Source organism: Scyliorhinus canicula, chromosome 19, assembly GCF_902713615.1.
Source record: "Scyliorhinus canicula chromosome 19, sScyCan1.1, whole genome shotgun sequence".
Classification (NCBI taxonomy): Eukaryota; Metazoa; Chordata; class Chondrichthyes; order Carcharhiniformes; family Scyliorhinidae; genus Scyliorhinus; species Scyliorhinus canicula.
Genome location: NC_052164.1, coordinates 19,947,506 through 19,961,494, shown reverse-complemented (window position 1 = coordinate 19,961,494; position 13,989 = coordinate 19,947,506). Strand labels below are relative to the sequence as shown.

At 47.3% G+C, this 13,989-nt stretch overlaps 1 long non-coding RNA gene across 1 annotated transcript; it reads left to right on the top strand.

The window, feature by feature from the left end:
* Positions 1 to 1,136: 1,136 nt before the first annotated feature.
* On the top strand, positions 1,137 to 12,294 carry LOC119954532. The gene is made up of 4 exons (XR_005458257.1): positions 1,137 to 1,398; positions 4,464 to 4,521; positions 8,288 to 8,352; positions 12,087 to 12,294. It is a non-coding gene; the product is annotated as an uncharacterized LOC119954532 (long non-coding RNA).
* The last annotated feature ends 1,695 nt before the right edge of the window (positions 12,295 to 13,989 follow it).

Genomic DNA, 13,989 nt, shown 5'->3' with positions numbered 1-13,989 from the left:
GAGGGAGAATGTGAGCGGGGTGGGGGGAGTGTGTTGAGAGGGGGGAAAGACTGTGAGAGGGGTGGGGTGAGTGTTGGGAGGGGGGGAAGATTGTGTAAAAGGGGTGGGGGAAAGAGTGTGTTGGGAGGGGGAGGGAGAATGTGAGAGGGTGTGGGGAGTGTGTTGGGAGGGGGGAGGGAGAATGTGAAGGGGTGGGGGGAAAGAGTGTGTTGGGAGGGGGAGGGAGAATGTGAGAGGGTGTGGGGAGTGTGTTGGGAGGGGGGAGGGAGAATGTGAGGGGGTGGGGGGAAGAGTGTGTTGGGAGGGGGAGGGAGAATGTGAGAGGGTGGGGGCAGTGTGTTGGGAGGGGGGGGGGAGGGAGAATGTGTGAGAGGGGTGGGGGGAAAGAGTGTGTTGGGAGGGGGGAGGGAGAATGTGAGAGGGTGTGGGGAGTGTGTGGGAGGGGGGAGGGAGAATGTGAGGGGGTGGGGGGAAGAGTGTGTTGGGAGGGGGGAGGGAGAATGTGAGAGGGTGGGGGGAGTGTGTTGGGAGGGGTGGGGGGAGTGTTGGGAGGGGGGGAGGGAGAATGTGTGAGAGGGTGGGGGGAGTGTGTTGGGAGGGGGGAGAATGTGAGTGGGGTGGCGGGAGTGTGTTGTGAGGGGGGAGGGAGAATGTGAGAGGGGTGGGGGGAGTGTGTTGGGAGGGGGGAGGGAGAATGTGAGAGGGTGGGGGGAGTGTGTTGGGAGGGGGGGGGAGGGAGAATGTGAGAGGGGTGGGGGGAAATAGTGTGTTGGGAGGAGGGAGGGAGAATGTGTGAGGGGTGGGGGGAGTGTGTTGAGAGGGGGGAGTGAGAATGTGAGAGGGTGGGGGGAGTCCCGGGAGTGTGTTGGGAGGGGGGGGGGGGGAGAATGTGAGAGAGGTGGGACCTGAGCCTTGGACACAACACTTAGTCTAAAGGGAATAAACAGCGTTGGTGACGGTAGATCGATGCCTGTGAAATGCAAGAATGGTGCTGGGCCCAAAAGGCTGCTCCCAGACCCTGCCGAATAAGGCGGAGGGAAGTGCAATCAAATTACTTTTTCAATACTGTGGCTTCAGCTTCCAATGTGCTGAGAAGCTCAAACTTCAGCGTGCGCGAGGGAAACGATTGCATTTGTTGCAGGAAAGGCAGCTGGAGACAGTCTTTCCGAACGCCTCCAGCGTCTAGTTGCTGAGCGACAGCAGCCGGTCTCAAAGGGAGCTGTCAATCAAAGCAGGGATCACCCTACCCCGCCGCTCTGTGTGCGGCTTGACTTCAGCTTCACTCCCTTTCGGCTGCGGTAAACATTCAGCTCTGTAACTTTAGCAATGGCTTCTGCACATCACTGGGAAGGAAGGCGCAGGCAGTGGATTGTAGATAAAAGAGCCAAGACGCAGCAGGTATGGGTGGCTCTTTACTGACAAGGTCAACAAGTGTCCCCCTTGACAAACACCGAAGCAGTAGTGCCCCAAGTAGAGTCAGACCAAGGGAAAGACCCCTTTGGCTGTATTGGCAAATCGGTCCAGTGGTGATTCAGACTCTCATTGCCAAATTGTTAACTGCTCGCCCTGTCCTGGTTGCAAGGTCGCTCTGCAATAGCTTGCAACCGCTCAGTCTGTGTGGGTGCAGCGCTGGTCAGTTGTTTATTGTACTTGCCCAACTCTGTGCCCAACCCAGTGTCCACTGGGAAGATATGCACAAGGCAAGGTTGTACTTGATGTTATGCACGACCTCCGACCACAAGGTGGCATTGTACACCCATCACGTGACCCGGTGGGTATGGTAGTCGGGAGTAGGTTGTGCTGGTGGATAGACGTATCTGCAGTAGTTCCAGTGTTGATTAGTGTTAGTCGTTTATTATAAGGGGCTGGTTTAGCACAGTGGGCTAAATAGCTGGCTTGTATTACAGAACAATGCCAGCAGCGCGGGTTCAATTCCCGTACTGGCCTCCCCGAACAGGTGCCGGAATGTGGCGACTAGGGGCTTTTGTCAGCTTCATTGAAGCCTACTCGTGACAATAAGCTATTATTATTTTATTTATCCTAATTATCATGCAGTTGTTCTACAATCAATTATTTAAATTACATGTCCTGTAGTTCATCATTCACTTCAGACTCTCTACAGAATGTGACATCCACAGCACACCGGCAAAGATTTGTTTTTAAATGCTGCAAATGCTGGGACAAGAGAGCCAGCGCCATCTCCCCTCTTCCGCAGCTATATTTGCTCCCAGGTGTCCCTGGACTGGGGTGTCTCATCAACCCCTTCAGTCACATTTTGTTTTAATGCTTTAAATTTCCTTTGAGATTCCGTTTACTTTGATGCGGTGTCGCTGGAGAGGGAGCATGCGGTGTCTGCTGGCACCATGGAGGCTTTCCATACCCGGTGGGCACTGCGGGGACTGCAGTGTTTTATCGACCCCTTCAGTCACATTTTGTTTTGATGCTTTAAGTTTCCTTTGGGATCCCGTTTACTTTGATGCAGTGTCCCTTTAAGGAGCATTTTAATTTATCCCACAATTTGTTGACTAAGTTTATTTGCTTAAGTGAAAGAAGCACAGCAATGCCATCCGCATCTGATAGATGATGGGTTAAAGTAAAGGGAATTGCACATTTCACAGTTAACTAGTTGTGAACAAAGATCAACACCATTGTGTGGGTCTCAAGTCTAGTCTATGCTGTTCATTGTGAATAATTGTATGTAACTCACATCACTGACGACTGAAATAAAAGTAAAATTCTGTGGATTCTGGAGATGGTAAACAAAGTGTTGGAAAAATTCAGCAGGTCCTCAGAGTCAGAGGCGGCATGTGGCGCAGTGGTTCGCACTGCGACTGTGGCACTGAGGACCCACGTTCGAATCCCAGCCCTGGATCACTGTCCGTGTGGAGTTTGCACATTCTCCCTGTGTCTGCATGGGTTTCACACCCACAACCCAAAAGATGTGCAGGTTAGGTTGATTGGCCACGCTAAATTGCCCCTAAATTGGAAAAAAATAATAATTGGGTATTCTAAATTTTTTAAAAAAGGTCTGCAGAGTCAGAAAGAGAGTTAACGTTTTGAGGTCAATATGACTTCTTCTGAACTATTTCAAACTGACTTTTGTCTGTGTTTCCAGCGACTTTTCCTTTCTCCCGCAGGTGTCAATAGGAACGTTGGCCTTTTCAACTTGGTAATCTCGGAGTGCTGCTCTCCCACCACTGCATCATGTATCTCACTTAATTAGCACAGATCAAAGCTAGCATTCCTCCCCATCCCCCCTCCATCAATATGACTCAGCTCCTCATTGAGAATCCCAGTCATGTGGTGTGTTGATTAATGCAATTGCGAACCTCTTAATAGTTGTTCAGGTAGAGACTTAAAAAATATATACTGAATTTTGAGCCGGTGCTATGACAAATGTTCTTGTGGTTCTCTTGGACTTCGCTGGACCTGAAAGCTATCTGGTGACACTGCTGGGTGAGAATTTGCCCACTCCTGGCCGCAGTGAATCCTCGCAAGCTTTTGCTTCTATTGTTGCAGATGTACAAGACCCACAGTGTCAAAAGTCTCACTACAATATTAGTTTTAACAGTAACGCGGCAACATCTATTTGTTATAGAGTGTGCAGGAGCAGGCACGATACCTGTGTGCATTCTCCTTCGGCAAGTGGCTGGTCCTCCCACCCTGTGGATGAGCCACATCAGCATGCATAATATATGGTTGCAAACCCTACAGGAGTGGCCAGACATCTCCAGAAAGTAAAGATCAATCTCCAGGACAGTACTGCGTGCGACCCTGGAGGAGAATCATCAGGATATTCAAACATATTGCATTTTTTACACATTTTCTTTGAACATTTCTCTTCACCAGATAGAAAAATATTGAAAATGATGTGTGGGGGGGGGGGGGGGGGAATTGGTTGGGGGGGGGGGGGGCTGTTTGGCTTATAGTCAAGCATCATCCAATTGGGCAATGAGACTTTCTGCATTCCAATTGGTGTAGAACAGCAGTGCGTCACAAGGTGGATTTGTGGCTGATTAATGGCTGGACTGTGGGGACAAGTCGTGTGATGGAACCTCCAGGAATACGTTTAATCACAGTTGGAAACCTTAATAATTACATTAAGCTTAGACTAGGGAAAATACTACCCACAGTTGTCCTTCTCCGTTATCAATGAATACTCTCCAGGTATGGTTTCTTGACATTTTTTAAAAATAAATTTAGAGTACCCGATTCATTTTTTTCCAATTACGGGACAATTTGGCGTGGCCAATCCACCTAACCTGCACATCTTTGGGTTGTGGGGGCGAAACCCACGCAAACACGGGGAGAATGTGCAAACTCCACACGGACAGTGAACCAGAGCCGGGATCGAATCTGGGACCTTGGTGTCATGAGGCAGCAGTGCTAGCCACTGTGCCACATGGTGTTTGACTTCATCTAGTCCATAATAATAAAACTTAACTTCATTGTTACTGTTTCAGGATGAGCTTATAAAAAGGAAGCAGTTTAAATCTTCAGATCAACCAGTGACAAACAAAGGTACAAATACAATAAAGTATATCGTGTTTATACTGTAACGGTGATATCTTTCCTTGCGTTAGCTCTGCTGGTTTTGTGTTACCTTCTACTCTGGTAAATGCTACTCAAAACTCTCCTGTCATGTTGCTCCAAAATTGCAGTACTGTAAACTTACACTCTCTCCTTCTTTGCTTCATTCTCAGTGTCAGGATCAACTTCATCTCTCTGGCTGCTACTCTATCTTTTTTTTTTTTTAAATTTAGATTAGCCAATTATTTTTTCCAATTAAGGGGCAATTTAGCGTGGCCAATCCACCTACCCTGCACATCTTTGGGTTGTGGGGGCGAAACCCACGCAGACACGGGGAGAATGTGCAAACTCCACACGGACAGTGACCCAGAGCCGGGATCGAACCTGGGACCTCAGCGCCGTGAGGCGGTTGTGCTAACCACTAGGCCACCGTGCTGCCCTACTCTATCTTACTCTTTTCTATGACAACAAAAATGTATAATAATATAATAATCTTTATTTGTGTCACAAGTAGGCTTGCATTAACTCTGCAATGAAGATACTGTGACAATTCCTTCTATATCGCAGTTTTCCTTTCCTCTTAGAATGGACACATTTTAAAATATAAGCACAAGCCAACCCATTCACTGTTTGACTTGTTTTGCTTTCCAATTCTGTCCCATGGGCTTTGATTCTTAACCTACTTTAATAAATTTCCTTTTAAACGAAATCTCCCTGGTGGTTTATTTTCAGTTTTATGTTGCTATTTTCCCCATTCTATCCTGTCCCTAATCCAGGAGCTCTGTTCCACCTTGTGCATGTTTTGTGTGTGTGTTTGAGTGGTCAGACAGTAGCAGATTCAGCTGTCGAGTCCGAGTGGTTGCTTTCCCCAGATTCTCTGAATTTCTCCAGGTGTCGGAGCAATGGATGAGCTGGTTTCTGAGTCAATTCAGAAGTCTGGAGTTTGTTGAGTTTACACTACAAATTGGAGGTCAAATTCAAACACCACCAGCTCTGAATACTTCCGGTTGCATAGGGGCACCAGACAGGGATTCCCGCTGTCTCCGCTCCTGTATGCCCTGGCAATTGAACCCCGGGAATCGCTCTGCGAGACCCAAAATGCTGGAAGTGCATCCAAAGAGGAGGCAGTCTCACTCTATGTGGATGACCTACTCCTCTACATCTCGGACCAGTAGAATGGCTTGAAAGAAATCATGAAGCTCTTGGGAGAGTTTGGGGCATTCTCGGGCTACAAACTCAACCTGAGCAAGAATGGGGGACGAACAAAGCTGGAGGGTCTAGCATTCAAACTAGCCCAAAACAAATTCCGTTATCTGGGGATCAAGATAGCCTACGACTGGACACGGATCCAGAAATGCAATCTGACCAGTCTGGCAGAGGAAGTTAAAAAGGACCTCCAGAAATGGGATGCACTCCCCAGTCTCCCTGGCATGATCAAGATGAATGTACCTCCAAGGTTCCGCTTCCTGTTTTGATCCATACCAGTCTTCATCCCCAAGACCTTTTTCCAAGGAATAGATAAAACAATTATGGCATTTGTGTGCATGTGTGTGTGTGGGGGGAGGGGGGGGGGGGGGGGAGAGAAGAATACAAGAATCCCCAAAACTACACTGGCGAGGGGAAGAAACATGGGCGGTCTGGCCCTTCCGAACCTACAATACTAACACTAGGCAGCCACAGCCAAGAGAGTGCGGGGATGGGTAAGGGAGCCGAGCAAGGAATGGGGGATAATGGAGGAGTTCTGTACAGGAATGCCCCTCCGAACCCTAGTCATGACAGCGTTCCCATTCCCCCTGGCAAAGTACACATCCAGCCCAGTGGTGGTAGGTACATTAAAAACCTAGAACCAGATGAGACAGCTCTTCGGTTTAACCGAGGTGTCCACCATGGCCCCACTCCTCGGTAACCACAAATTCCCATCAGCCATGCTGGGCACTTTTAAGAAGTGGAGACAGGACAGGGGAACGTTATCAATCATGGACTTCTACATGGACAGACTCGCAACCCTGGACGAGCTGACGGAAAGACTGTAGCTACCGAATGGACAGGAGGTCCGACATTTACAAATCAAAAACTTTCTCCGCAAGGAGACGATGAGGTACCCTAGGGCCCCGAGAGACACAATGCTGGAGGAACTGCTGGACGCAGACAGTACGTAGAAGGAGAACTGTGGGGACATTTATGGACGACTGTTAGAAACGGCGAGGACAACACGAGACGGAGCAAGACAGTAATGGGGAGACGAACCAGGTACGGAATTAGGGTGGGGACTCTGGAGTGAAGCGCTGAGCTGAGATAACTCCACCTCCTTCTGCGCAAGACTAAGCCTCATGCAGTTCAAAGTGGTGAACAGAGTGCACCTAATCAGAACCCGAATGAGCAGGTTCTTCCTGGAGTTGGAGGACAAGTGCGAACGGGGACAGGGAGGGGTAGGCCCACATGTTCTGGACTTTCCCCAGACTTGCCGGTTCTGAACAGCCTTCTCCGAGGCGATGTTCATTATTGTGAGGGTGGAGCCATGCTCCAGAGTGGCAGTGTTCGGGCTATCACACCACCAAGAGCTACATATGGGAAGTGGGCTGATGCCCTTGCATTTGCTTCTGTAATTGCACGCCGGAGAATCCTGCGCGGCTGGCGATCAGCAGCACCGCCCACAGCTGCGGACTGGCTGGCAGACCTCTTGGAATTTCCCCATCTGGAGAAGATCAAAAACGGCATCCGAGGGTCGGACGAGGGCTTCCACAAAGCTTGGGGGAAATTCGTCAGCCTGTTCCAAGACCTGTTCGAGGCCAAGAGCAGGTAGGACGGGAGGGGGGCAGGGAGGCCAATGAGGGCAGCCAAGACCACATGGAGCAGATAGGAACTGGGGGGGTAAGGGGTGCAGCAAGGAAGGAACCCAGGGACCCAGGAGGGGACATGGGAAATACCGAGGAGGGGGCCACAGCAACCCCCCCCCCCCCCCCCCCCCAACAAAGCCATGGGGTAACCGTATCAAATACAAAACAAAAGAGAGCCTACAGAATCTACAACGGAAGAAAGGGCCCAACATGGAGCCCGAACAACAAAAAGGGGGGCAAGGAAGGGTGAGGGAAGGTTGATGAAAGGGGAACATGTAAATTGTACATACGAGCCGTCTTGCTCACCTATTGTATAGCGTACAAATGTAAAATTAAACCAACATACTTTAAAATGAAAAACAAATTTGGATCAGATTTACCAACAAAAGTGGCCGGTGTATTATGGTAATCAAGGTAGTAACCTCACTCTGTGCCATCATCCTGAAGGCCTTAATAATTTCAAGTATGAGTTTGAGCTTCCGCAATAGCTTAATGAATAAATGCACCATGGGATGTTATAGTAATCATTACAGATGAGAAGAAGCTCAGGTTTATTGCCAGGTCTGTGCTGACTTAGCTGAACTGAATCAAGACTGTGTCACAGAGGGGGCAATCAATTAACTTTCCTACTCCTGATGTGTGCGTGGACATCGAGTATGTTAATGATCGGGGAGATCCCCCCCCCCCCCCCCCCCACATAGTCGAATAGCCTGGCAATATTCCCTTTTTAATGTTCATGCATCGAAAATAGCTACTTTGGGGAGATGCTGGGGGCCGCAATATCTTTGCGACATCAATGAATTATGAATTGTACTTGTAAGGAGGGGAGAAAGGAGTCTGGGCAAGATATGGTAAATTTCAACATGTCACTGATATGAATCTAAAATTACATTTATTGAGATATTCTCTTTTCCTGGAAGCTCCCAGGCCAGAAATTCCAACTGAAGATCAGACCCCTGGTTACAAACGTGTTCGAAGATACTCAGTAAGTGCACTCATATTAATGATTTCGATTAATTTCATTATTTCATGGGATTTGGGCGTCAGTGAGCATTTTTATTGTCCATTCCGGATTGGCCTCCAGAAGGTGGTGGCGAGCTGCCTTTTTGAACCGCTGCAATTGATAAGATGTGGGTACACCCACATTGCTGTTAGAAAGGGAGTTCCAGGAGTTTGACACAGTTGCGGTGAAGGAATGGTGATATAGTTCCAAGTCATGATGGTGTGTGGCTTGGGGGGGGGGGGGGGGGGTAATTGCAGGTGGTGGTGTTCTGGTGTTCCTATGCATCTGCTGCTGTTGTCCTTCTAGGTGGTAGAGGGTCACAGGTTTAGGAGGTGTGGAAGGAGTCACGGTAAGTTGCTGCAAAGTATCTTGACCATGCTGCTGCCACTGGGCACCAATGGAGGAGGGAGTGGATGTTGAAGATGGCAATTTTTTAAAATATAAATTTAGAGTACCCACTTTAGCATGGTCAATCCACCTATCCTGAATACCTTTGGGTTGTGGGGGCGAAACCCCCGCAAACATGGGGAGAATGTGTAAACTCCACACGGACAGCGTCCCAGAGCTGGAATCGAACCTGGGATCTCAGCGCGTGAGGCAGCAGTGCTAACCACTGTGCCACCGTGCTGCCCAATGGTGTCAAGCTTGAGTGATGTTGGAGCTGCTGGAGCTGCCCTCATCCAGGCAAGTGGAGAGTATTCCATCACACTCCTGCTTGTGCCTTGTAGATGGTTTTGGGGGTTCAGGAAGTGAGTTGCTCTCTGCAGAATTCTGGCCTCTAACCTGCTCTTGTAAATACAGTATTTATATGGCTACTCCAGTTCAATTTCTGATCAATGGTAACCTCCAGGATGCTGATAGTGGGGGTTCAGTGACGGTTATGCCATTGAATGTCAGGGGGTAATGGTTGGATTCTTTCTTGTTGGAGATGGTCATCCCCTGATCCTGGTATGTGTGAATGTTACTTGCCACTTATCAGCCCAAGCTTGAATGTCATCCAGCTTTTGCTGAATTTGGGCGAGGCTGCTTCGCCTAGGGCTGCTTCAGCATCTGAGGGGCTGCTTCAGCATCTGAGGAGTCAGGAAAGGTGCTGAATATTGTGCAATCATCTGGAAACATCCCCACTTCTGAGCTTATGACGGAGGCAAGGTTATTGATGAAGCAGCTAAAGATAGTTGGCCCCAGGACACTACGCTAAGGAACTGTTGCAGTGATATCCTGAGAATGAGGTGAATGACCTCCAACAACCACAACCATCTTCCTCTGGGCGAGGAATGACTCCATCCAGTGGAGAGTTTTCCCGATTCTTACTAACTCCAGTTCTGCTTGGGTTCCTGGACACCACACCCGGTAAAATGTAGCCTTGATGACAAAGACAATCACTCTAACCTCACCTCTTGAGTTTGACTCTTCTGTCCATGTTTCGTCTAAAGTTGTAATGATGTGAGGAGCTGTGTGGCAGAACCCAAACTGAGCTGAGCAAGTGCTGCTTGGTAGCACCCCTTTCGACGACCCCTTCCATCACTTTGCGGATGATTAAGTCTGATTGAGTGGTAATTGGTGGCGTTGGATTTCTCCTGCTTTTTGGGGACAGGACATACTTGAGCAGTTTTCCACATTGCCCAGTAGATACCAGTGTTGTAGCTGCACTGGAATAGCATGGCTAAGGGTGCAACTAATTCTAGAAAACAAGCCTTCAGTACTCTTGCTGCAATGTTGTCAGGGCCCATAGCCTTTACAGTATCCAGTGCCTTCAGCCATTTCTTAATATCACGTGCAGTGAATCGATTTGGCTGGGGACTGACATTTGTGATACTGGGACCTCAGGAGGAGACCGAGACAGATCATCCACTCGGTAATTCTGGCTGAAGATTGTTGCAAATGTTTCAGCATTGTCTTTTGCACAAATGTCATGGGCTCGACCATCATTGAGTTTGAGGATATTTGTGGAGCCTCTTCCTCCAGTGTGCTGTTCAATTGTCCACCACCATTCACGACTGGATGTGGTAGGACTGCAGAATTTAGATCTGATCCATTGGTTGTGGAATTGTTTATTTCTATTGCATGCTGCTTCTGCTGTTTGGTACACAAGAAATCCTGTGTTGCAGCTTCATCAGGTCGACACCCCATTTTTCAGTACACCTGCTGCTGCTCCTGTCATGCCCTCCTGCACTCTTCATTGAACGAGGATTGATCCCCTGGTTTGATGATAATAGAGTGGGAGATATGCTTAGTCATGAGGTTACAGATTGTGGCTGAGTACAATTTTACTGCTGCTGATGGCCTACAGCACCTCACATGCCCAGTTTGAGTTGCTAGAACTGTTCGAAATCTGTCCCATTTAGCCCGGTGGTAGTATGATGGAGGGTATCCTCAATATGAAATTGGATCACCGTCTCCACAAGGACTCTGCAGTGATCTCCCCTACTGATACTGTCATGGACAGATGCATCAACAACAGGTAGATTGGTGAGGACGAGGTCAAGTATATTTTTCCCTCTTGTTGCTTCCCTCACCACTTGCTGTGGACTCAGTCTGACACCTATGGCCTTTGGAGCTTGGCCAGCTCAGTCTGTGGTGGTGCTACCGAGTCTTGGTAATGGTAATGGATATTGAAATCCCCACCCAGAATACATTCTGTACCCTAGTCACGTAAGTGCTCCCTCCAAGTGGTGTTCAACATGGAGGAATACTGATTCATCAGCTGAAGGTAGACGGTAGGTGGTAACCAGCAGGGAGATTCCCTACCTACGTTTGACCTGATGCCACAAGACTTCATGGGGTTGGGAGTTGAATTTGAGAACTCTCTGGGCAACTTCCTCCCTGACTGTGTACCACTGTGCTGTCACCTCTGGACATACCCAGGAATGAAAATGGTGGTGTCTGGGGCAATATGTGGTAAGGTATGACTCTGTGAGTGACTCGGTCAGGCTGTTGCTTGTCTAGACTTTAGAACAGCTCTCCCAATTTTCACCCCAGATGCTACTAAGGTGAAATTTGTAGGGTTGACAGGGCTGGGTTTGCCGTTGTTATATCTGGTTCCTCGGGTCGATGCCTGGTGATCCGTCTGGTTTCATTCTTTTTTGTAGCTGTTTGATACAACCGAGTGTTGTTAAGGAAATTTTAGAGGGCTGTTAAGAGTCAACCACATTGCTGTGGATCTGGAGTCACATGTAGACCAGGCCAAGTAAGGATGGCAGATTTCCTTCCCTAAGGGACATTAGTGAATCATTAGTGAAACATACAAGGTCAATCCAAATCAAACACTCAGTCACTGAATCCACAAGAGAAGGAATGTTATTTGATATGAAAGTTTGCCTTCATAGGGGAGTAAAGCCACCAGTATGATTGCAATTCATATCCTATCGACTTGAACGATAGGTTTGATTTTTACTTCATTGGAAAATAACATCTCAATCTTGTGTGTTAAAATCTGCCTCTGGATTTCGAGGACAATTGGAGGAGCTTCAGGTTTTCTGTGTGTCACAGGTTCCTTGGTTTGACAGTTTTCTGAACTGGGAACTCAGTTAAAAGGACCTGGAAAGGACAAAGTGTCGTGACAGAACCAGAATAATGTATACAGATAAAAAGAAAAGCTCATTAAATATGATAAACATTACAGCATGGCCTCAACCAACATAAAGGTGTGGCTTGTTGAACATCAAGACCATTGTGATTTTTATGGCTCATTTTCTCTGTTCCCTTTTGTTCTTCAGTCCACAGACTATAATCAACAATGGTGAAGAATTGAATCATCAGGCACCATAACCTCCAGATAACGAAAATCTTTGCCTCCAACTGGAAAAGGTTCTGAATGGTTTAAATGGACAGTATCAGGAAGTAAAATTGTACAGATTGTTGCATTCAGCTTGTTGAACAACCAGTCTAAAAAGCTCAAGTGAATAAAACCTTTCCAATATTATTCATTACTTGTCAACAGTCAGTACAATGCTTATCCATGTCCTTTTCAATTACCGAGGATTCCGTTACCAAAGCTATTTCTGTATAATCCTGAAGGTTATATGTCTCCTACCCCTGCACGAACCCTTGTAAACAAGTCTAGGAGGCTTATCGCAAAATATTTTAAAATGTATTTTCCTTCCTCTTGATCGGTTTCTCTGCAGCATGCACTTTTCCCAGGTTTGGTCAACAATTCTCTCAAATTATTTGCTCAATTTGCTCGAGAGCAGTCCTGATAGATTTATGGGTTGGAATGACAGTGAGCCAAGTTATTTGTAAAGATTCACTAACGTACCCATCTGAAATAAATGAACTTATATTAGAACTGAGGGATTTCATCCAGATATATTTGCATGCTTGTTACTAAATTTCCACAGCACTGTTTCAAAAATTGCTCTTCATTTATTTATTTCTCTTACTGTGATCAATGCTCTATCCCTGCTTATCTTTATAATAATCTTTATTGTAATAATAATAAGCTTTATTAGTGTCACAGGTAGGCTTACATTAACCCTGCAATGAAGTTACTGTGAAAATCCCCCAGTCACCACATTCCAGCGCCTGTTCGGGTACACAGAGGGAGAATTCAGAATGCCCAATTTTGGAACTTGCGGGAGGAAGCCGGAGCACCCAGAGGAAACCCACGTGGCTACGGGGAGAATGTGCAGACTCCGCACAGGCAGTGACCCAAGCCGGGGATCGAACCTGGGTCTCTGGTGCTGTGAAGCCACAGTGCTAACCACTATGCTACTGTGCTGCCCTTTTATCATAAAATTGTTAAGATTGGGAGCTTGCCAGTGAGGATTTGTGCACACAAGTTTAAGTTGCACAAAACGGCACGATACATTATTTGCTGTTATTTAATAATGTTCATGTTAGATGTTCGCAGCTCAGTTAGGAAGATTAGCAATTTATATACTAGAATCTTGGTGTTTAACTAGATTATGTGGCTCTTAGTTGAGCAACTGTGTTGCCTGAATAGTAAAAACAAGCTGTTGGAACTCTTATTGTGTAGTTCGCTGTAAGTTTCTGAATATTATGCTTTGGTCAGGGCTGGCCACGGGAGTTGCAAATTGTGTAAAGTTAGTTTGGTGAGAATGAGATTCTACTCCAACAAGTGAGAACATTAACTTTGTGTGGCCTTCCTTAGTTGGGCATCACGAAGAGGAACATTCTGTCAGTGCTGTGTCTGATCAAATGCATCATACAAAAAGTGCCAGAATAGGTAGACGTACCCCAGTTGCATTGCCATGATCATCTGATGACACCGTTTCAGAGGGGACGGAGCATACGAAACCTGCATCAAACAGCCCAACTGCCCCAATTTCGGCATGAAAAGGTATTCTCCGCCCAATTACAAAACCGGCGTCGCGGAACGGAGAATCCTGACTCTCACGTCTTCTACCTTGGGATGAGCTCCTGACCATGATTCAGAATGCCCATTTCCTTCTTCATCATATTGCGTGGCTCAACCTGTCTCAGTCCAACTGCTGCTGATACCTTTTTAACTTTTGCTGCCTCTATACTTGACTATTTCTTTATTTTAATTTAGAGAACCCAATTTTTTTCCAAATAAGGGGCAATTTAGTGTAGCCAATCCACCTGGGTTGCACTTCTTTTAGGGTTGTGCAGACAGCACGGTGGCACAGTGGTTAGCAT